Here is a 22,912-nt window from a genome sequence, read left to right on the forward strand (position 1 = left end):
CGATCATCGACCTCCGACCTAGGGTGTCCTGGTGCCAAGTGCACTGGTGGACACCCTTATGCATGAACATGGTGTTCGATATGGATAAACCGCGACTAGCACAGAAATCCAATAACAACTCACCGCTCTGGTTCAGATCAGGGAGGCCGTTCCTCCCAATCACGCCCCTCCAGGTATCACTGTCGCTGCCCACGTGGGCGTTAAAGTCCCCCAGTAGAACGACAGAGTCCCCAGTGGGAGCGCTTTCCAGCACGCCCCCCAGGGACTCTAAAAAGGCCGGGTACTCTACACTGCCGCTAGGCGCATAAGCACAAACGACAGTGAGAGACCGTTCCCTGACCCGAAGGCGTAGGGAGATGACCCTCTCATTCACCGGGGTAGACTCCAACACATGGCGGCTGAACTGGGGGGCTATTAATAAGCCCACACCAGCCCGCCGCCTCTCACCTTGGGCAACGCCAGAATAGTGGAGAGTCCACCCTCGGTCGAGTAGAGTGGTTCCAGAACCCAAGCCGTGAGTGGAAGTGAGCCCGACTATATCTAGACGGTATCTCTCAACTTCCCGCACCAGCTCAGGCTCCTTCCCCGCCAGTGAGGTGACATTCCAAGTCCCAAAAACCAGAGTTGGCGCCCGAGGTTTGGGTCGGCCGGGCACTCGGCCCCGACCACCGCCCAAATCACAACGCACCGGCCCCTTATGGTTTCTCCGGCAGGTGGTGAGCCCACCGAAGAGCGGCTCCACGTTGTGGCTTCGGGCTGAGCCCGGCCAGGCCCCGTGGGCATAGACCTGGCCACCAGGCGCTCGCATGCGAGCCCCCCCCCCAGGCCTGGCTCCAGGGTGGGGCCCCGGTGACCCCATACCGGGCGGGGTAAACGGACGCCTTGATTTTTTTGTCATAAGGGGTTTTTGAACCGCGCTTTGTCTCGTCTGTCATCCAGGACCTGTCTGCCATGGGAGACCCTACCAGGGGCATGTAGCCCCAGACAACATAGCTCCTGGACTCATTCAGGCACTCAAACCCCTCCACCACGATAAGGTGGCGGTTCACGGAGGAGACATAAATACAGTACTTCATTATATTTACATGCTGCATTTTCACTTTAATTTCAGAATCTATTGTCTTCATTTTGTTTTCAGCAGCACCAGAACACTTAATTTTTCACTTGCTAGACATTTAAAATATTTAATATCTAATAGAGGTAACCTGAAGAGAATCCCAGATGAAAAGTTTTGTAAAGAAACTCAGTCACTATCAGACAGCCAAACACTGACTGAGACGCAGATAATAAGAAATGCTGAGTCTGGCGGCACTGCAGCCAGCCGATGTTAACACTGAGCAGACGAAGTGGTCGTTGATAGACATTATGACCAAACACTGGGAAGTGAAAATAATATAAGAACCTTAGGGGGGCACGGTGGCACAGCAGGTTTGGCTGGGTCCTGCTCTCCTGTGGGTCTAGGGTTCAAGTCCTGTTTGGGGTGCCTTGTGATGGACTGCTGTCCTATCCTGGGTGTATCCCTTCCCCCTCCAGCCTTGTGCAATGTGTTGCTGGGTTAGGCTCTGGTTTGCTGTTCCCTTGCTTGGGACCAGTGGTTTTAAACACTGTGTATGTGTGTGTGATAATAACCTTAATAGAACAGTGGCTGTAAGTTGCATATTTGGTAACTAAAGGAGCACCTGTGCTTCCAAATAGACTATTAACACACACACACTGGCTGAAACCACTTGTCCCGAGCAGGGTCGCGGCAAACCGGAGCCTAACCCGGTAACACAGGGCGCAAGGCTGGAGGGGGAGGGGACACACCCAGGACGAGATGCCAGTCCGTCACAAGCCACTCCAAGCAGGACTCGAACCCCAGGCTCACCGGACAGCAGGACCCGGCCAAAAACACTGTGCCACCGCACCTCCAAAATGAAAAACAGCCAATAGAAATACTGGGATTGAAACCTATGTATCTTTATAGCTTCCCACTGCAATGACCAAATAATAATAATATGCTAATCTTGAACACGGGGGATGTGGTGGTGCGGCGGGTTTGACCGGCACCTTGCTGTTTGGCAGGTATGGGGTTTAAGTCCTGCTCAGAGTGCGAAGCAGTTCTGTGTTTCTCACTGCGTGTGCCTCCCCCCCACATACAGAACACGGCACTGGCAACCCCCTTCCGTTCCTCCCTTGCCATAAAAACCACGTGATCGGTCGCTATGAGTCAGCTTTGACTCAAGGGCATCAACAGCAAAATATCATACACACTAGAGCACAAGTTCTGAAGTAGCTACTGATTTATTTGTCCTAGCGGAACATACATGAACCAGATTTTGGCTCCGTCAAGGTCCGAAGACAGGTCCAGTAGCCGGTATCCCCATCAGCAGTGCAAGTGTTTGTGGGGGTGGAGATTTGACTGCCTTTGATGAGCATCATGTACAACAACACGCGCATATGTTACATCATCTTCCACATCCGTGTGCCTAAGAAAAATGACAGGCCCAACCCAACGTGGAGTGGCAGACGTCCACGGGCATTTATACCTGCTGAGATGTTTAATAAACAGATAATTTCAGAAGGAAAATAACTAAATGCAACTGAACTGAAAGGAAAGATCCATGTGGCCAATTTGCGAACGTAGCACCCGTGAAGGGCTGCATTCTATCAACTGTCTATTGTTGATGTTTTCTTGTGCTGCATGATCTCAATACTGTACATACATACACATACTGTAAAAGCGACTGGATGTTTGGACTCTGCAGCAATAAAGAAGCAGGTCTCCGGTGCAGTCAGGCGATGGAATTCCATATTTAGGAGCTCACATGAGAACGGAGATGAGTGGACTGGAAAAATGAGCTCTTTTGTGGTGAGTCTAGGTGCTGCTGGATGGAAGTTAGTGTTTCGCTGAGATAATGGATGACGCATCATGTGGTCCATCAGCTGTTCTACGCTTCCGGCTGCTGAAGGTTACAGGAGGAGGTGACCGTGCTAATGGAGCAATATAACAGCCCACCATGCGCATACTACATGTTTACAACATGTATATAACCCATAAGACCCCGAGTCAATGGATCCAGAGTCCTTCAGGATTTGACCAATTTTCCAGGGCCCTTCCACTTCCACAGGTCGCCATGGCAGCACGATGCAACCCATCCCTGACTACTGCCCCCCTGCACCCTACACTCCAACTACACCCACTTCTTTACCTCCCAACCTCATGGCTCATAGCCTCACAGGCTTGCACACCGATGCGATCACAAAGGTGCGATCACACCACTCATGCTCCTGCAGGGCAGGTGTAGAGACATGTGTCCGTAGCAGAAGTGGGGAGAGGCAAACATGTTACACAGCCATTCCACACTCCACAGTTTTGGGTGCCATCAGCTGCAAAGGCCCAGCTCGTGAACAGGAAGGCACACCGATACCGGACTAACACTATGAGCAAACCACAAAGGTGCTGAATGAGGTTTTCTCAGATAGGATGTCACGAGCTGAAGTCAGGCAGACCATCTGCAGTATGACATTGGCCCATACTGCATTGTGCTCGCCTCCTCCCAAGCTCTGCAGCTCCCCTGCCCTTGACCCTATCATCCCCAGCCTCTGGACGTAGCAGAAGGAAGGTGTACCTAACAAACAGAGCTTTTTAGCGAGCGACAGAGAGGCTGGTTCACAGAGATCTTAGTGAATATTGTGTGTGTGTGTGTGTGTGTGAGGAGGCCCCCAAAAGGACAAAGTCAGGTTGCTCCACTCCATGTGGTGAAAATGAGAAAATTCCTTCAATAAAGGGGGCTGCTGACAAGCCAGCTCTTAATCCCTCCTCTGAAAACAAACACACACACACAGACGCGCACACATTTGCTCTGTGACACACTCATACACGTGCTCCCAAAGTCCCACAGAAACACTTTCCTTTTTTTTTAGTGTCCAGGGTACTGCAGTGGTTATATAACCAAACCCTTGGGTGACAGGAAGCACAGCAGAGGGTGGGGTGGGGGGCTCTGGAGGAGGTCGTGCGCACGGAGATGATCGTTTCGGCCTCCACAACACCACCCCCACCCGGTCAGTTTTGTCCACCTGGCGCTCGTATTCGCAGTCAGAACCCTGGCACCTGCGCTGCCCCCACAGTCGAGGGTGGTGTCACTCCAGGCTGGAGCAAACAAGCAGCCAGTTCTTCTGCCTCATCATTCAGCAATCTGACACTCAAGGGATCCCGATGCAGCCCCTCCACACAAGGTCTCCCATCTCTCCCTCTGCTCGAGTGTGGGCAGAAGGGCCCCCGGGAGCGAGCCACTCCACCATCATACCTATGAGCAGAACTCCCAAAGACAGCGCCAGTAATTACCGATTAAAAAGGAGAGAAACAAAGCCGAGCAACAGCCCACTCGCAGTAGCGGGCGACAGGGAACTCTCTGATGTGTGTATTCGGCTGGTGAAGGCTCTAAAATTAACAGGCGCCCGAGTGCGTTCCCAAAGATCACGACGGATCTGAAAGCGACCGGATTCGAAGCGGCGGCTGGCGAGGTGCAACCACGCATGTTAAAAATGAAAACAGAAAGACCGCATCGCCCCACCTGCGTAACACTTGATATTAATGTACACCATAGTCTGTGTATTGCTTACATAACAGCGGGCATTAGCTTATACGAACACTGAGCTCAGTAGATGGTGCCCTGCCATGCAGGCGATCCCTTAAGTACAGGCCAGGGTAAGGGGGGGGGCACGGGGGAGTGCGGAGATCAAGGCCCATCGTAATGCTTATGGCAGCCAATTGTGGACACTAATGAATACGTACGTTGGCCATTATGAGCGTGTTATTAAGGCACTGAGTGGTGATGAGTGGACGCTCAATGATGTGGTGAAATTGGGAATGGCACTGGTGGAAACTGAATTCCCTTTGCTATCCGCTGGTGCCCTTAAGAGTATCCGATGTGGCAGCGCCGCTCCTCCGCACCGGACAACCAGCGGTCGGTTGGAACAATCAATCCAGGGAGCAGCAAGGTATTAATGAGCGATAAACACCCATGCGAGTCTGCCTTGTGTTTCTTAAGACTCTTATTTGCTTATATAGATATAGCTGACACCTTTCTCTAAAGTGACTTACAGTGTTCAGTTTCTTTCAACGATTTGCCCATTTATACGGTTGGGCTGTTTGTCCTGGGCCAATTTAAGGTAAGTACTGTGCTCCAGGGTACTACCGCAAGAGGTGGGAATCAAAGATGACTCCACGGGCAGCAACTTTAAACGCTATGATACCTACTGCCAGGAGACACAGCAGTGGCGGCTGTAAAATTGAAATCGATAGCCTTTAAGTTACAGGTCATTATCCCTAAGTGCTACAGTACTGGACGTTTCACGACTCTCAGTGGAGACGCGGGGGAAAATAAAGAGCGGACAGTAAGGGATACACACGCTAATTCATTAAAACCTCATTACAAGTCACTGTGCTTAACTACAAACCAAACCAGTCCCCCTTTGTTCTGTACATATGCATCACTTGTGCACAGAGGACAATTAAGGCCATTAACACCTTAAATAATGGCTCCCAAAATAGCGATCACCACTTTAAACGAAAACCAGAAGTACTTTGGTGATCTACAAACTCTTGTTTGGATTACAGCAGAGAATCGTAGCCACTGTAAAATCACAACAAGCTAAATATTGAATGGTTATATCACAGCGCTGGCGCTGGCATCTTTTAGAAACGTCCTACGCCCCACGATGGCACGCGTGCGAGCGGCTGCTGAAAGAATTTGCCGGTTTGTTTAAGTTAGGGCAGCCCTGGCCAACGTTACACCGCGCAGTCCTTTTTTCCGTGTCTCTGTGACAATCTGGAGGGACCAGAATGGGTACATTAGGGTGGCCCCCACATGTTAGCATAGATGTATGTTGGGGCTCTCCCTAAAATGACCACCATGTACCCCCGAAACACAAAAGTGGGGATTCTGTAATGAAATGCTACTCCAATTTAAACAGCCTGACTGGGAAGAGTGATTTATCTGGCCCACTTTCCACCCGCTGAGTATGGTGACCTTCTCCACAAGACAAATCAAGCCTCCAAGCTTTGTGGTGCGGTTGGATGTTGTTCTACCAGATGTACAGCGGATCACCCGGGAGAGACCCAGGAGGGATTTACTCTAAGTGCGTTCGCCAGACAGCGAGCGAGAACATTTCCTCATGACCTTTCTCTCCAAAGCTCCATGTCCTGTACAACGATGTACAGTTGCCTATGGGTGACTCTCTGTGACTGACCTTTGCTCAGCAACCGCAGCTGGTGCAGGCCAGCATCATCCGTGCATTGACGTTGTCCGCCAGACGGATCGAAAGACACACTGCCACATGTGAAGGTTCGAGTTGGCCATTTTACGGCTAGACAGTCCTAGGCGTTGGTCCCACACCGGTGTAGTAGTAGTAGAAAAGGGAAATAAAGAATAAATTCCACAGTCAAAGGCTGTGGTCATCAGCAAGAGATGGACTTACCCAAATAGCAATGCCATCTTTCCCATTAATTGACAAATCCATCGAATGTTTAATAACATAACCACTTAACATCGCTTCTGAAAGCTTGGAGAAGTCATCAGTCTTGTAGGAATGTGGAATGGAGTAAAAACCTCTGCAGCCCCTAAAGTCAAGATGTAGGAGGAAGGAAAATTATGGCAAGAGGAATAATTGTAAAAGGGCTGAAAATAACCTTCTTTAAGAAAGAAAAGTGGGTGAAAACAAAGTGTCCGTCCTGAAATAACAGCTATCGACAGCAGAGCCGTAACCTAAAAAAGGAATTTACTTCTCCACTCTCTTGAATTTCATTGTTCTAGATAATTTCTCATTTGTACGCCCCCGAGTCATCAGTAGATGTCTCAAAGATGGGTTTCCAAAAAAAACACTAGCACACTTTGATCTGGACTACTACAAGCCAAATGAAATCACTGCCCTGTTTTCCTAGTGCCACTCTGAGCGCTTTGGCAGCCGCCCGTCAACCAGAACGTCCTCTTCAGGCAAACTGAACACGTCTTCATTCCCTCTGAGCTGCGGCCATCTGTGTGACAGTCATGCTCCCTCCACAATGCCAGGTCCCTTTTCACCAGATCCGACCACAGGACCACCCTGACAGACCACCGCTTGCAGAATACAGATTCTAACAGTGAGAAACCGTGACAGCACACTGGGGACCACATCCAGGATTGGAAATGTGTTCATAACCTCATTTCTTCATGACTCTAAAGTCACAGTCAATAAAAGCTGCATAATACAGTCATCTCTCAATTTATTCACAAGACATGTTTTGTAAAAACCTCAAATAAAGGTATAATAAATGAAAAATACTCTTTAATCCATCCATCCGTCCATCCGTCCATCCATCCATCCATCCATCCATCCATCCATAAATCCATTATTAATAACCACTGGTTTAATGTAGGTTTGTTGTGATCTGGCACTTATTTCAGGAACAGAGGGTGGGAGGCAGGGTACACCCTGTACCAGATGCCAGTCCATCATAGTGTAAAACTTTATTGTTATTATCTTTCATTATTCTACTCATTTAAAATTGGTAAAAATAAAAAAAAAGTGTGTTGTCTCCATAACCATCTATTAAATGCTGATTGCTGCCATCATGTAAGCATACCCAGCGTTCAACAGCTTCTGGCCCCTTTTAGCTTTGTTCATTATCCACACAGTCAATAAAAGCTTAATCATACAGATGTACTTCAATTTCTTTCATTCATGCCTTGTAAGACTTTTCATTTCAACGTTTCTATTAACTTCGAGCTACATTAAATCTGAAACAAAGCTGACTGAAAAGCAAAAAATGCCCACAAACTCTTTTGAATGGCAGCGGCGCACCAGTTCATCCCATAGACAATAACGTTCAACGTTCAACATGCCACTTTCCTCGTCTTGTTATCGATCAATGCTCTGCAACACCAGACATGAAATACAAACAGTGTGGGGGTGAAATGAATGAACGGTGCTCTGCTTAGGTGGGTTTTACTGTTCACTGATGGATGGCGACAGAAATGCACGTCACCTTTGCTTTGCTACCGAAAGCACAACTGTGATGAAGAGACAATTAGAATTTCTGAATAATCTGTGAATTGTGTGTATATTCAAAAATTCATAACCTCAATGTTTGTAAAATGAGGGGCCAATGTAATTACTATCTATCAGCTGCAATATTGATATTAAGTAACAGAAACATACTAAAAGGTTACCATAACCCTAAACTCCAACTTAACAAACCTAGCACACATTAGCACCCTGGGTGGTAACTGGTGTTGTGTCCCATCTCCCATAGCAACAGCACTCCAAGCTTCTGGCATGACAAGATGTACACAAAGACAAAAAACAGCCTGCTTCAGCCCCCCCCCCCCCCCCCCCCCCCCCCATCTTAAAACCATTTACGCTTGTAGTACCATGTCATCCCGGGGGTTTACTCAGATTATCTGATCTAAACACCCTGCATTAACAGCCACCTACCAACACCGTCTGCCAGTAACAACCGACTGATTTACTGTTGCGACCAACACCATTGATTTTCAAGTGTCTCCCCACGAACCCATGTTATATCACTGGGGATGCGCAAAGTGAGTCACTGCCAGTCGTCACTGCAGAAATTGGTTTTGGGGCAGTGAAACGTAAAAGGCCAACAGATGAGGTGGCGTTCTCTCCATGGCACCCAGCACAGTTTGTGGCACAAGTTGTTTAAAGTGACAGCTCTCCGATTGGGGACATGAGTACAGAGGACCAGATGAAAGGTCTCACATCATCGCATCACACCATCCATACGACCTCTTCTGGGATGATGCTGGCTGCTATTTCAAAAGCAGGGTTTCTAACTGCCCGGTTAAACGCTCTGTCTTCAAAAGGCAGCGTGAGACACTTCGGGTTCGATCTTGGTTCTTTGTTTGTTCTAGACTGGGACAAACTCAAGGTAAGTGACAAACTTTTTTTATTTGACCTATACATGGGTCGCTTTCATAATTAGGTAAACCTAGGAAATTGCCATGGGGCACAGAAATTAGAGGGCGCCAAATTTTACGACTAAAAGAGAAAAGCATGTTTCCATCATGGAAAAAAGTAATTTAAAACCTTAACTGATAATAAACAGTTTTATACTTACATATTAAGTAAACATTGCATGACACATCAGTGCGTCATGTCTTTGAAATCTTGCAGCTTTGTAGGTGACATTTTCTATTAAACAAACTGTTGGCCAATACAATAAATAGTATGTATTTGTTCCCTTAAAGAACTTTCTCACACACACACACACTTTCTGAACCACTTGTCCCATTTGGGGTCACAGGGAGCCAGAGCCTAACCTGGCAACTCAGGGCATAGGGCCGGAGGGGGAGGGGACACACCCAGGATGGGACACTAGTCCATCACAAGGCACCCCAAGCAGGACTTGAACCCCAGACCCACCTGAGAGCAGGACCTGGTCCAACCCACTGCGCCACTGCATCCCCTCCTTAAAGAACTTGAGTGTTGAAAACTCACTAGTTTTCATTTCTTAAAGTAAACATTTATGTTCTGTGTATATATATATTTATATCCATCCATTGTCAAGAACTGCTTGTCCCAAGTGGGGTCGCAGCGAGCTGGAGCCTAACGGGGCAGCACGGGGCCGAAGAGAGAGGGGACACACCCAGGACGGGACGCCAGTCCATTGCAGGGCACGAACCCCAGACCTGCCACACAGCGGGCATCGGTTGAACTCGCTGCACCACCATGCTCCCCCATATATTTATATATATAATATAAGTAATATTAGAATGAATACAATTCAGTTTCCCTTCTTTGTGGTTTGTATGCAGTCTGTATATAAAATAAAACAATTATTTTATTACATATGCTGCATGTATGGGTACCTTTATTAATTTTGATAGAAGTTCATGGGGTGCCAGATTGATTTTTTCACCGAAACCCTATCACCAGCCCTGGCTATGTACCGAACCAGGTGAGGAGTGAGAGGTTGCCACATGGCAGGATGGTGCGGCATTGGCCGATCAGACAAACGGGGGACAAGTACTCAGGTCTTCCGCTCTGGATGCTGAGCAACATCCTACTGCTGAGAAATGGGTTAAGCAGGTGGTTAGGAATGAGGTCATTGTGTATAGGTGTGCTCTGATCCCCCTTCCTCCCTCTTCTGCAGTGTTGTCACAGCCACACATGCCACACAGCGCCTGTCTCCGCCATAACGTTTGCTTTTACAGTTTCATGTGCCAGGCACACCTCAAGAGGCTGGGATATTTACTATGGTAAAGCAGACCTCAACCAGCAGCTGAGTCCATCTCCATCTCGTCACGCCGCACGCTGCTGGAGGGAGACTCACACAGGCTCCATCATCCCCCAACATTATTTTTAGCTCCCAGCGTCAGAAACACTGGCCTTTCATGTAACACCACAACACATTTTCTCTTCCTCATTACCGCAGGCCTGTTGGGGGACAGAGAAGCAGCAATTCTCATCCTGAACTTCAAATGAACTGAGGAAGGTGATGAATTAAATGGATGCGGGCGATCAAGCACAATTTACAGAATTAGTCACGAGGACTGAATATATTGAGGTCAACGCATGGATGGGATAAAATAAAAACAACCATATGGAGTTCCTGAAACCATGCCTACATACAGAGCTGAGTGAGATGATTTTGTGGCGAGTGCAAGGAAATTGAACAAGATCTCCTTCTGCAACTGCTGCAAGATGTACAAATTAATACACCAGTTATTAAACCTCAGATTATTGGTGGGACTGAACATGGTCAGCATGGTTGTGCTGCCACCTGGGCTGTTCAGATCTAGGTTTCAATCCAACTCAGTCTGTACAGAGTTTGGATGTTATACCTTTGTCTACATGGGTTTCCTCTAGGCACTCTGGTTTCCTCCCACAGTTCCAAATGCATGCATTTCAGGTTAAGTGGTGGCTCTAAGTTGCCCAGAGAGTGTGAGTTAATGTGTGCATGTGCAGCTACCTAGCTATGGACTCGCATCCCATCCAGGGGGTACCAGTGCTAGCCCAGTGCCCAGTGATTCTGGGATAGGCTCCAGACCACTGCAACCCTGACAAGGATAAGTAATTATTGAAAGTGAGTGAATGACTGAAGATGCAGGCAAAGACATAAGGCAGTAAGGACAGTGTGGTACACAGCAGGTATGGATCCAGAACTCAAAAGCAAAAAGTTGCAGATTCTATTCCTACCACCCTGCATTTTTGCGGAAAGTACTGAACCTCAAATGACCTCACTGTGCCTCAGCTGTATTTGTGGATACTATATAGGTAAGGTAATTGCCTCACTGAAGGGTAATGTTGTTGGAGCCAGGTAAGAGGAGATCCGCAAACTGCTGCAGCAGTGAAAGCATGCAGAGGAAGCACATGTTCTGGAACAATCCTGTCTGTGTCAGCAAGCTTGGAGGGACAAGCTGGTCTGCCTCTAGTGACTCCTATTCAACACCCCGGTTCACATTTTACATCATGTTTATTATTTATAATTATTACATAACAATTATTACATTAAATCTGATTCTTTTCTCCAGAGTGACTTAGAGTGTTAAGCCACTTATAATGACTTAGCCATTTAAGCAGTGTGGTCCTTTTTTATTGGAGTACTTTAGGGTAAACACTTTGATAGATAGTACAACGGCAGGAGACAGAATTCAAATCCAGGAGCTTTGAGTCTAAAGGTGGTGGCACTAACGATTATGCCACCTACTGACCCCACCCTTAGACCTGCCTCTCTATGCATTATTGCCTCTCTGTACCCCACTCCTGTACTTTCCAGCCCTTTATTTACATTTATTCATTTAGCAGATGCTTTTCTCCAATGTAATGCACACATTGACTTTTCTCATATAAAGGAACTTAGCCAACACCCCGCTTCCATTAATCCATGTTTCCCCTTGTGTTGTGTTCCTCTCTTTTAATATCTGTCTCTGTTTTCTCTCCTTTGTTTTTCTCTCCAGCTACACTAAAGGTTTGAGAATAGTGTAGTAAAGATCAGTTTTGCTGGAGATTAATGAGGAATCTTCCCCAACTAACCTGACTTCTTGAGCAACAGAAATGACGCATGTACTTGAGCAAGTCTGTCTTGTGAAGCTCATGGAGAAAACCACACACACACACACACACACACACACACACACACACACTCACACATCGTCCGAAACCACTTGCCCCAAGCGCGGTCGTGGTGAAACGGAGCCTAACCCGGAAACACAGGGCGCAAGGCTGGAGGGGGAGGGGACACATGAAGATGGGCGGAGAAAACCACATGTATGTTAAAGCTTGACCTTTTTTTCCCCATAAAGCTGAGTGTATTGTGTGATTACCATAATTACCACGCACTGTTGTGCTCAAAATGGAGGAGAAATCAGTATGATGGATGAGATGTTACAGAAACAATATGCAGACAAATGTGGATATGTAGGCACTTGGAACCGGAAAACATCCATGTTGGAATACAAAGAGAGTGAGGTTACACTACCCAACAAGTCACTAATGAGCAACTTTTTTCACAAAAAGTTCATCAAGTAGTTGGACTTGAAGAAGGCATTGCCTCAGCCTTGAAGAGCACCTGACAGAGAAGCCTGCCGCCCTGGCTGTTTTTCTTGACACCCTGGTACACGGACCTTCATGGGAGCAGGTCACTTGGCAATAATGACTAGATTTGGCCGAATCCATCCAAGGTAGCCTTTAGCATGTCATGGATGATGTAGGAGGTCTGATTGTTGCGAGATCCACCTACAGCAAACCACCACAGTGGATAGTTGGTGCTGCATATTCTCATCCTGCAGCCTCCAGAGGATCCAAAATGAGGCTCTGCCTGCTGAAAGGCGGAAGAGATACTTGGGGTGGAAATGTAATTTGTCGTCTGTGTGTCCTATTTCCAGCCAACGTTTCAATGAGCAAATTTAGATGTCCTGGGCTGGGAGTGCTGACGTGCATCGATCTTTGCAGGCAGGTAGAGGCACGTCACTCAAGAATAATTCATGTGTATCTGCTGACATGTAACTATAGTGAAGACACAGGTCATTAACCAACAGGCTCATCTCCCTTGGGAGCCACTCCAAGGACAGAAATATTGCCCTAATAAAGATACAGGAATGGGCTTAAGCACAGCGCTACCCATTTATATTGCATCTGAATCAAATCCCCGACCTCTGAAACTCTGCTATCACCTGGTGCCTGAACTTCGTAGGATACTCAGCAATAACTACAAGAACAGAAACCGCTCCGGCTCCCTTTTCAAAGGAAACTCAAGGAAATTGAGAAAAGCAGGAAGACTGTCTAAACCCCATGGTGATAGTAGATGTAAACAGACATATTTGAGTATGTGGGGGTGGGGACACCGTTGGGCGTGTGACACATACTGAGTCAACTCTCCCCTCCAAATGCAACGCCACAGGTCTTGCCTGGGTGGCCCAGCTGTCCAAAGACATTTTGCATCCACACGGGCTGCACACCTTCCCTCGAGCCCAAATCCCCTAGCAGCCCAAAGCCCAGATGAAGACACTCTGGAAAACCGTGGAAAACAGTAATCTGCTATGGTGTCAAATGATGTTTATGGAACAAATATGGCTGAGTCATCAATTTCATAATCCTCATCTTAACCAAATTAGGGTGGGAATATAAACAGCAGCATTATCACCAACATGCTGATCACTATAATAGCTCAGCATTCACCTGCAGTTTGCCAGTATGTTAGCATATAGTTTACCTACAAAGAGATGGAGCAAAAAGGGAGTTAGAGCCATAAAAACTTGGACAGTTATTGAACAGCTTGGCATCTTTAAAGGTCAGGCTGACAGCGAATTAAACAAGCAGCAACCATTCTGGGAACACTGAAGAGCACATGCAACCCTATGTCAGTCACAGGATTTCACGTACAGTCATAAAAAACGTCTTCAGCACTGCACTGATGAATGGGTTCAACACAAACAAATTAAGGATTTTCAGTGATCCAAAAAACATTCATCAACAAATCTGACAGTCTTTCCACCATATACACACACACACACACACACACACACATTTTCAGAACCGCTCATCCCATACGGGGTCACGGGGGAACCGGAGCCTACCCGGTAACACAGGGCGTAAGGCCAGAGGGGCAGGGGACACACCCAGGACGGGATGCCAGTCCGTCGCAAGACACCCCAAGCGGGACTCGAACCCCAGACCCACCGGAGAGCAGGACTGCGGTCCAACCCACTGCGCCACCGCACCCCCCTTTCCACCATATAGAAATCAAAATTTGCCAGCACATTTTAACCGATTCCACATCTGTCTCAACATCTTATGCCCATGTCCAGCATTTGAGATCTGTGAGTTAAACTTACACAAAGACCTTGAGGAAATGTTAACTGGGAGTGCCACACCAACACTGTTCTTTTAGTCTCATGACCATCTCACAAGAATGAATATGGTTGCCTTAAAGCATTGGCAACGTTGATGCTGCATAAAACAGCAAAAACGGTTTAAGACAACTAACAGATTCCATTGTTTCAAAGCCTCACTTAAAAATCCATTTTGCTGCACTTTGAGAACCAGCCACCTGCGGGGACTGCTAAATGTGTTGCTGATGTCAGCCTTTCACCACTCACATCTGAACGCTCTTATGCTGCTTCAAACCACAGAAATGACCATTAAGAAGCCAGCCTGATGTTGGGATGAGTTAAATCTGAATTATAAAAAGCAAAGGCTGGCATCTGGATTATATCCATCCACGAACAGGTGTAAGAATAAAAACTATGAGAAAGAGAAGCATGAATACATCTGCAGAGTCAGAGGCTGTCTTTGTCATCACAAAGGGAAGTCTCTTAAATGGTTAATAATCTCTGGAACTGTTTCCAAAATATGCCCAAATAAATAAACTCTCATGTTGTTGTCACATCCACGCCCACAACTCAATCGACAGCGCCTGACTCCAGTTCAGCACCTACCCTTTAAAAGACACTCCGCAACTCCCAGACCTTTGCGGAATCTCGTCAGGGACAACCGTCCTTTCTCGTGACTCTTCGTTCACAAGCATCGCTAGCTCTTCGTTCACGTCCTCTGGTTTCTGACTCTTCGCTTCGTTTCCCGACCATGTCAACGGATCCTCGTTCCTGTCCTGTTCGCCGTTCGACCAACTCTTCGCTAAGTCCCCTGACCTCGCCCATGGATCTTCGCTTTGACCCTGACCGCCAATCGACCGACCCTTCGCCTGTCCCCGACACCGAGAACTTGCCTCATCCCTCGTCTCTGGACGAACGATGCTGCACTTGGGCCCAGCTGTCCCAGGTCCGTATGTTTCGCGTGACAGTTGCATATATAGACTGCAATCAGTGACCGGAGGTAAAGGATGTAAAAAGTTGTAGTGTTAGTTAACTTTACTTTTCTGTAATAGAGCTAATTAAAAAAAAATTAATCCAGTGAAACCATGCTTAATCATAAAGACCCATCAGAGCAATTATTCTTGAAAATGCCTGCGGTTGTTCAAGTTATTTCACACCCATTATGCTTCAATTTTTCATTGCCACCATCCTAATCCACAGAATGGGAGAGGAGAGTCCCACTGATAGTTCCCCTCTGTGACATCCAGCATCAGCAAAGTGCCATCACAATAACAAGTAGCCATAACACAGAGAGCACCTCAGAACACATATTTGCAGTTATCATGAGTTAATCGTTTAAGAAAAAGCAGCCATTTAGACTTTTGCAGGTTGGGTGCAAACAGAAATGTACGATGAGGGTCCAGCAAAGATCATGTGGCAAAAGCAAAGGTGAACAATGAGTGCCTTCTCCTGCAATGAGGATGAATTCATTTGTTAATGACATTGAAATGTACCTAGCAGAAAGATGGAAGCTCTTTGTCTATTCTTAGGTCTGGCAATCCGCAGTTGGCTATAAAACGCTGATTTTCTGCCCTCAGGCTGAAATTTGATTTGACTCCTGCTAATTTAGAGCAGACAAAGACAATAAGTGGTTTTCCTTGAGGTGAAATTGGACAATTGCTTCCAATTCCAAGTTATAAGCCTGGATAAGGGAACAGGAGACGTTGACTATTATTTACTAATTCCCAGCAGACTATTATATCTTGCATTAATCCAAAGTGAATTATAGTTCTAGTGTTTCATAAAACCAGGTTTTTACCATGTTAAGTACCCTGCCAATGGGTACAGCAGAAGGATGTTTCCTGCAATTTGACCTTTATCACCTTGTTACATTCACTTTTGTTTTGTTTGCTTTCCAACCTTTGCTTACCTAATTTCTTATTAGTTTTTTTTTTTTTTTTTTTTTTTTTATCAAACCATAACCCACCATATACGTTCTCTGATGCAAACCCATCAAACTCAGTGGGAACAGTGTTAAGGACCTACAACTTGAAACAGGAGCATCAGCTTGCCCTATCTCATAGATCAGGTGCCGTCAGAGTAGATTCACAGTCATCCCAAAATTGCAGGAGGGAAATAAGCATATGTTCTGGTGAAATTTGACCTTCAAATCAAGAAAACAGTTAGACCTTGCTGCCTTGCAGGCAACGGAGACCACAGTAACCTGTGTTTACTGACAAAGCAATCGTTTGACACCTAGCTCCAAGCTCACCCAGAGGAATGACACAGCGCTGACTGTATTACGGTAAGTTTTAAGAGTGAACATATAGCATATGAATCCATCTGGAATAAAGGCACCACACGTATGAGAAGGTTTGGAGCTGCCTGTCTGTCACTTGCTCTGGCACACTGACAAACACCGCTCCTCACCACTGGCCTGCCCCCCTCAACCTGTCAGTTCTGTCACTACTATCTTGTCATGTTTTGGCCATTGTCAATCTTTTTCTTTTCTGTAAAGCAACATAGGCAAAAAAAAGAGATTTAGGGATAATCCCAGTTTTGCACAGATTTTCAGTGTGGCTATATAACTAGATAAACCATTGTTGCCATAGAAACTTGGGAAATTTTTATCTGATGCTACTAATACCATATCACATGCAAACTGCCCTTAAACTCACCATTTCTGTTATTTTCTGTAGACATTTGCTGCCATTGCTAATTAAGGAACAACAGAAAATCTCACTGGGGGTGTGGATTAAAAACACCCATAATCAGTCCGCCATTGTTAATTTCTCTTGATTATAATTAGGCTTTTACCCTCCCACTGTTTTACACCACCAAAAGGAGGGGTTAGTTGAAGGACAGAAACCCAACACATCACTGCATGCACCTACTACAACCACAGCCTGTCTCGGAGGAAATCCTGAGTATAAGCAGCAGGAAACAAAGCCAGTTGTCGCAGAGTTCCCTGCCAGATGAATTCAATGAGACACAGAAGGAATTGAGATATTATATATGTGGGAGAATAATAAGTGAAAGTACTTTGCACAAACTGGAGATGCTCCTCACCCTGTTCCTTTCAGATGTCAACAGAGCCACTATCAAAAACACGAGTGCTGTCCATTGGAACATGGGGGGGGTCACTTCAAGCCATGCCCACCACCTGCCCACCTTTCTTTCTGGATGATGAAGTGAGACCACTCCTTCCATGTCTCACTTTCCTTCCACGGCAGTGGCCTAACACAGTGCAAACGCATGCCATGGCTAAGCTAGGTGTGTGCTGGAGCTTTGGGTGATGGCTGCAGTAAAAAGCAATTCACGAGAGTTGAGCCGGAAGCCAAGTGTTGAGAAATGATGTGTGCTTCGAAAGGTACCCATGAAGCCAAGATGACTGAACTACCTGAGCGATGACTCCCTGAACGACACTTTTGTCAACCATCTTTTAAGACCATTTCATTAAGCTAGTGCTCAAGAAGTTACATTATAAGGGCATTAGTGCTCGACAGCTGAACTCAGTCTCGTGGTTTAAAAAGTTTCATTGTGAGAGATTCCCCTGAAGCAGTTCAGTGTAACCTTCAGGCATCAGGATTGCTGACTAGGTGGAGGTAGAAGCATGAATGATCATAATGCATTAATGTTTTGTAACAGGCTCATGAGTATATTTAGAGGTAACACTTTTGCATGCAGTGTTAACATTACACTCCAGCTGACAATACTGCTGAGAAACATAGTGTTTGTCTCCCTAGGCACATGAGCATGAGATACACTCCAAATGCACCATGTGTTTCTCCAACTGCTGGACTAAAGCTACAGTGGTGCCTTGGTACAGCATTCCACAACTGTGGAGCTGATTTCAGCACCCTGGACAGCTCTCAAGAGAATACAAATTGTGTATTGAAAAATTCTCCAGATCAAGTTCAAGTTCAAGTTGTTTTTATTGTCTTTCCTCTATATAGCTTGTATACAGTGGAACGAAATGTCGTTTCTCCAAAGACCATGGTGCAACACAGAACAGAGTACAACACAGTAAATAGGTGTTAAGCCATTTCTCTACTGCTTGAGAACTAGTTAAATGTATTTATTTAACTTAACTGAAAAAGCAACTTTAAGAGCAAGGTTAAAAATGTGATTTACCTCTTATAAAACTGGGCAGTTTTTAATGTGCTAAGTAAGGGAAGTATCTTGATCTACAGCAGGTAGTGTAGCAGAAGGTGGGGTTCAAACCCAGGGCCCTTCCAGTGGAAGGTAGCAGCTCCAACCACTACACTACTTATTGCCTTATAAAGCTCAAAAGAGAATCATGTCTACTGAAGAGGCATCTTTCATGTATCACTCATGGTGTTAATGTGTATATGCGTATAACTGATACCACTCAACCCATTGTAACCAAAAATATTATTGGCTTTGGTGTAACTCCACTCACAACTTTTATGGTGGGATGAATGCCACCACTCCTCAGGTGACCACACATCACAGTTAACTTGCTCCTCTTTGCTCTTTGAATGAAACTCATGAGCAGTATTTTTATCAGAAAACATCTCCCAGGGGTACTTACATTTAAAGAGATCTTGCTAAAGCCCCAGGGGGCAACTTGATGAGTCCTGCTCTTCAGTGATCACTATGCTATCTGCCTACCCTCCCCACAATGATGGGGGTTGGGCAGACACAATAGAAAAGGGTCTCCTAATCTAAGTGTTGTGTTGTTTTTGTTTTGCTTTACATAATCAGGTAGGTCCCTTGGGGTTGGATAAAAAAAAAACATTTCTACTGTAAGGAAGACATGATAAGATGGTAAGAACAGGGGAAGTTTACAATTAAGAATAAAAGGCAGAATATACAGAGATGCATCAAGTAAACAAAGGTGACCCCTGGAGAAAGTCCTTACTGTACAATTCTGGATGGAAGATGTAACATCTCAGATATCCAGGCCAGACAGTGCTGACAATAAAGGGGTGTATTACCAGTAATAACTGCAGTATTCAGTTTCCTCCTAGAAAGGTTATGTGCCTACTTTCGACTTCATGAAACGAGGCTCTTTCGTTCCATCAGCCGCCATCATATTGGCAATCACAAGATGTACCTTGACATTTCCATCCCTCCCTCGGGCTCTCAGGAGTTTATTTGCATCATACAGCTAATCAATTGGCTCAGGCTTCCATCAAGGAGAACTTCGGACTGGCACACGAGAGGCATTTCCATAAGAAAATATAAACTGACTTTGCAGTTAGCGTGTTAGTGTTTGCAGTTAGTTTCCTGAATTTGCAGTTAGACCGACTGCCGGACTTCTAAACGTCAGTATGACTGCACTACAATGAATGACCTTCATTTAGCTGATGCCTTTGACTGAGGTGACTTAGAATGTCAGATAATCACATTTATAACTACTTTCCCATTTAGACAGTAGTTTGTTCTTAATATATCAGTTAAATAAGTGTCTCTATCAAGGGCATAAGGAGAGGAATTGGATTGGAACCAACAACCTTCAGACTGTAAAGCCATAACCACTGACTCTCAGCAATTTTTCCCTTGGGATGAGGAAAACAGACACGTAGTATGGAAAATTGGAAAAGATAAATACATGGATGCCTAGAACACAAACAAATCCTCTGATAAGCTGAAGTATTTCCTGCAAGCGTTGTTCAAAGACTTATTTTCATATTTTCCAAGATTAAAAAAAAATATGCGATGCACACAGAAGCCTCTTACATAATCTTAAATCTCTGTCCTGACCGTGGTCATTCAAGTCATTGTAAGCATCCCTGGACGTAGAGAAAATGAGGAAATTTTGGGAAAACACTGACGATTTAAATAAAAGCTGCTTGACATGCAAGGCGTTCGGCCCCTGTGCATAGCGTACACCGAGCAAACAGCGATCCCTGCAGCCTTAAGATCATAAAATCTAATTAAAATCACACCTGCGAATAATCCATCCATCCAAAAATAATGCCTTCATTTATTTGCTTTCTTTGTGCTTCGGGATGATATTTTAAAGACACAGTGGGATTGCGAACCATAATTATTATCAAAATTTTTCTTAATAATAATAATAATAATAATAATAATAATAATAAAAGTCTCACTCCATTCAGATACATCTATTTTTTACATACCGTTCGCGTTCCTTGCGGTCAGACACGCATCTGACCCCACAACACAAGCTTATAAAACAGAGTTCGAGGCGAATGAGCCAGAAGGACAATTAACAGCTCGTTTGACAGCTTGATACTGTACCTTTGCATTCATTTTACACACAATAAACGATACAGCTCTATACGTATGTATTCAGTGTATATAATACTGTATATACAGATTCAGAATAATAATGCATGTGTAAAAACTGTAGCTTGTAAGCGTTGTAAGTGTGTGGCTCTACATAACGCACTTTAACCCATCATGCAACGAAATGAGTGCAGGACACAGTGCAGAAGGACAGCTCTCCACGAAGCACTGGACATCAGGACGGGACAAACAACCGCTGAGATTCAGATTGATTCCCAGTGCGCTTCTTCTTCTTCTTCTGCCCCTAACGGACCTCAGCCGCGTAAAAACGGGCAGCGCGCGCACCTCGTGTTCAGGTATCGCGCTGTCACGGACATATATATAGCTGTCGCGTCGCGATGTATAAATAACTATAAATAACTGCACGCACATACGACCCGGAGGAAGGACAACAATTTCACACACGGCAGTGCTTCCGCACACCCCGAAAAGAAATTAGCGGCGACGCGCGCCCGAGCGCACACGCCGAAGGAAGGACCCACCTGCGGTGTCGCGCCGTGCGGGACTCCCGATGTGCGGGGAATCGCGAACGCGTCTCCCCCGTGTTGCAGAGCGACGGAAGGTGACCCCGCTTCGGACCCGATTTGTTCAGCGCGTCTTCAAACCGCGACGCTCTCGCTGCAAGGGGGCGCTGCGGAGCACCGAGGGGGTCGGTCCTCTTGCACGCGGTCATTGCATATTAATGATTAAGGTGCTCTGCCTCTCGTTCTGGTCTCGGGACCGGTGGAAGGAACGACACATGGCAGAAAAGAAAGAAATTAGCAAAAAAAAAAAAAAAAAAAAGAAAAAAAATTGTGCGCATAGATGAATCCCATGTGAACACATTTTAAAATGAAACCATCGGTGTAAACCAGACCATAAGAAGAATATCCATCCAATTTCACACACTGGCTGAAGCCACTTATGATCCCGAGGAGGGTCGCAGCAAACCAGAGCCTAACCCGGCAACACACGGCGTAGGAGGAGGGGACACATCCAGGACAGGAGACCAATCTGTCACAAGGCACCCGAAGTGGGACTCGAACCCCAGGCCCTCCAGAGAGCAAGACCTGGCCGAGCCTGCCGTGCCACTGCACACCCCTCCTCCAATCTGAATAACTATTTTTCCTGAGCAGAGTCATGGTGAACCAGAGCTTATCCTAGAAGCTCTAGGAGCAAGGCTGAGAAGCGTTCATCCTGGAAAGGATGCCAGTCCATTGCAGGGTAGGTAATAGTAATATGCTGTTCATAAATAACCTTCAGCTTTGATTGGTACATGTACAGGTTATAGGCATATGTATATCTCACACACACATACGCACACACACACACGCAATGTTTACAACCGCTTGTCCCAAGCGGGTTTGCGGTGAACCGGAGCCTAACCCGGTAGCACAGGGCGTAAGGCTGGAGAGGGAGGGGACACACCCAGGACGGGACGCCAGTCCGCTGCAAGGCACCCCAAGCAGGACTCAAACCCCAGACCTGCCAGAGAGCAGGACCCAGCCAAATCTGCTCCACCACCATGCCCCCCTATATATTTATATCAGATATATATATATAATATATATCTCTTCTACTCACCTCTCTGCACTGGCTTCCTATAGCTGCCCGGATCAAATTCAAAACCCTGGTTACTGTGTACAAACGCATCAATAGAACTGCCCCCGCCTATTTACAGGACTTGATCAACCGGTACACCCCAGCCAGGCCCCTTCGCTCATCTACTTCAGCTCGCTTGGTGGTCCCGCACACAAAAGGAACTCGGAGGTTCTCGGTTCTGGGTCCGTTGTGGTGGAATGACCTGCCCTTGTCACTCAGAACTGCGGAAACTCTGTCTGTTTTCAAGAAGGGTCTGAAAACCCACCTTTTCCAGATCCACTTTGCCCAAGATCTCATCAGATCATCTGTGGTGTAACTGTTCATGCATCGTAACTCCAGAAGCATCCCCAGATACAACCTTTATTCAGCCTGGTATTGTACTGTTCATTTGTGTATCTTATAATATTTAAAAAAAAAAAAAAATTGGTGTCGGTATCGGGATTTGTCTGTGTCTTATGCACCTACTTGAACGAGGAACCTCGGTGCAGCAAGCGGTAGGGAACAAACTAGGTTTGCTTGCGGCTTTCATGTCTGCAGCTATGTCTCCTTCTCTTAATGTAATGCATAAATTGTACTTTTGCTGAGATGTATGTCGCTTTGGACAAAAGCATCTGCTAAATGAATAAATGTAAATGTATTTAAATATATAAGACATATAAGGTAGCCATTTTTTTTACATCTTGTGGAACTGCTTTATAAATTGGTTAGGGCTGTGGCAACTGGAAGTTTCCTGATTTGATTCCCACTCTTGTTGCACC

The 22,912-nt window shown here is 46.0% G+C and overlaps 1 protein-coding gene across 4 annotated transcripts in view; it reads right to left on the reverse strand.

The window, feature by feature from the left end:
* The window catches only part of LOC108939358 (protein kinase C and casein kinase substrate in neurons protein 1), a 63,235-nt gene extending 42,000 nt beyond the window's left edge, over positions 1 to 21,235 (reverse strand). For 3 of the 4 annotated variants that reach the window (XM_018760638.2, XM_018760636.2, XM_018760631.2), the window contains exon 1: positions 21,056 to 21,235. The gene's annotated coding sequence lies outside the window, so the exon portion shown is untranslated. Of the gene's footprint in view, positions 1 to 6,234; positions 6,296 to 21,055 lie in introns of those variants that run through there. The other variant, XM_018760635.2, reaches the window with a different exon arrangement.
* Positions 21,236 to 22,912: the final 1,677 nt, after the last annotated feature.

The sequence above is a fragment of the Scleropages formosus genome, chromosome 19, assembly GCF_900964775.1.
Source record: "Scleropages formosus chromosome 19, fSclFor1.1, whole genome shotgun sequence".
NCBI lineage: Eukaryota > Metazoa > Chordata > Actinopteri > Osteoglossiformes > Osteoglossidae > Scleropages > Scleropages formosus.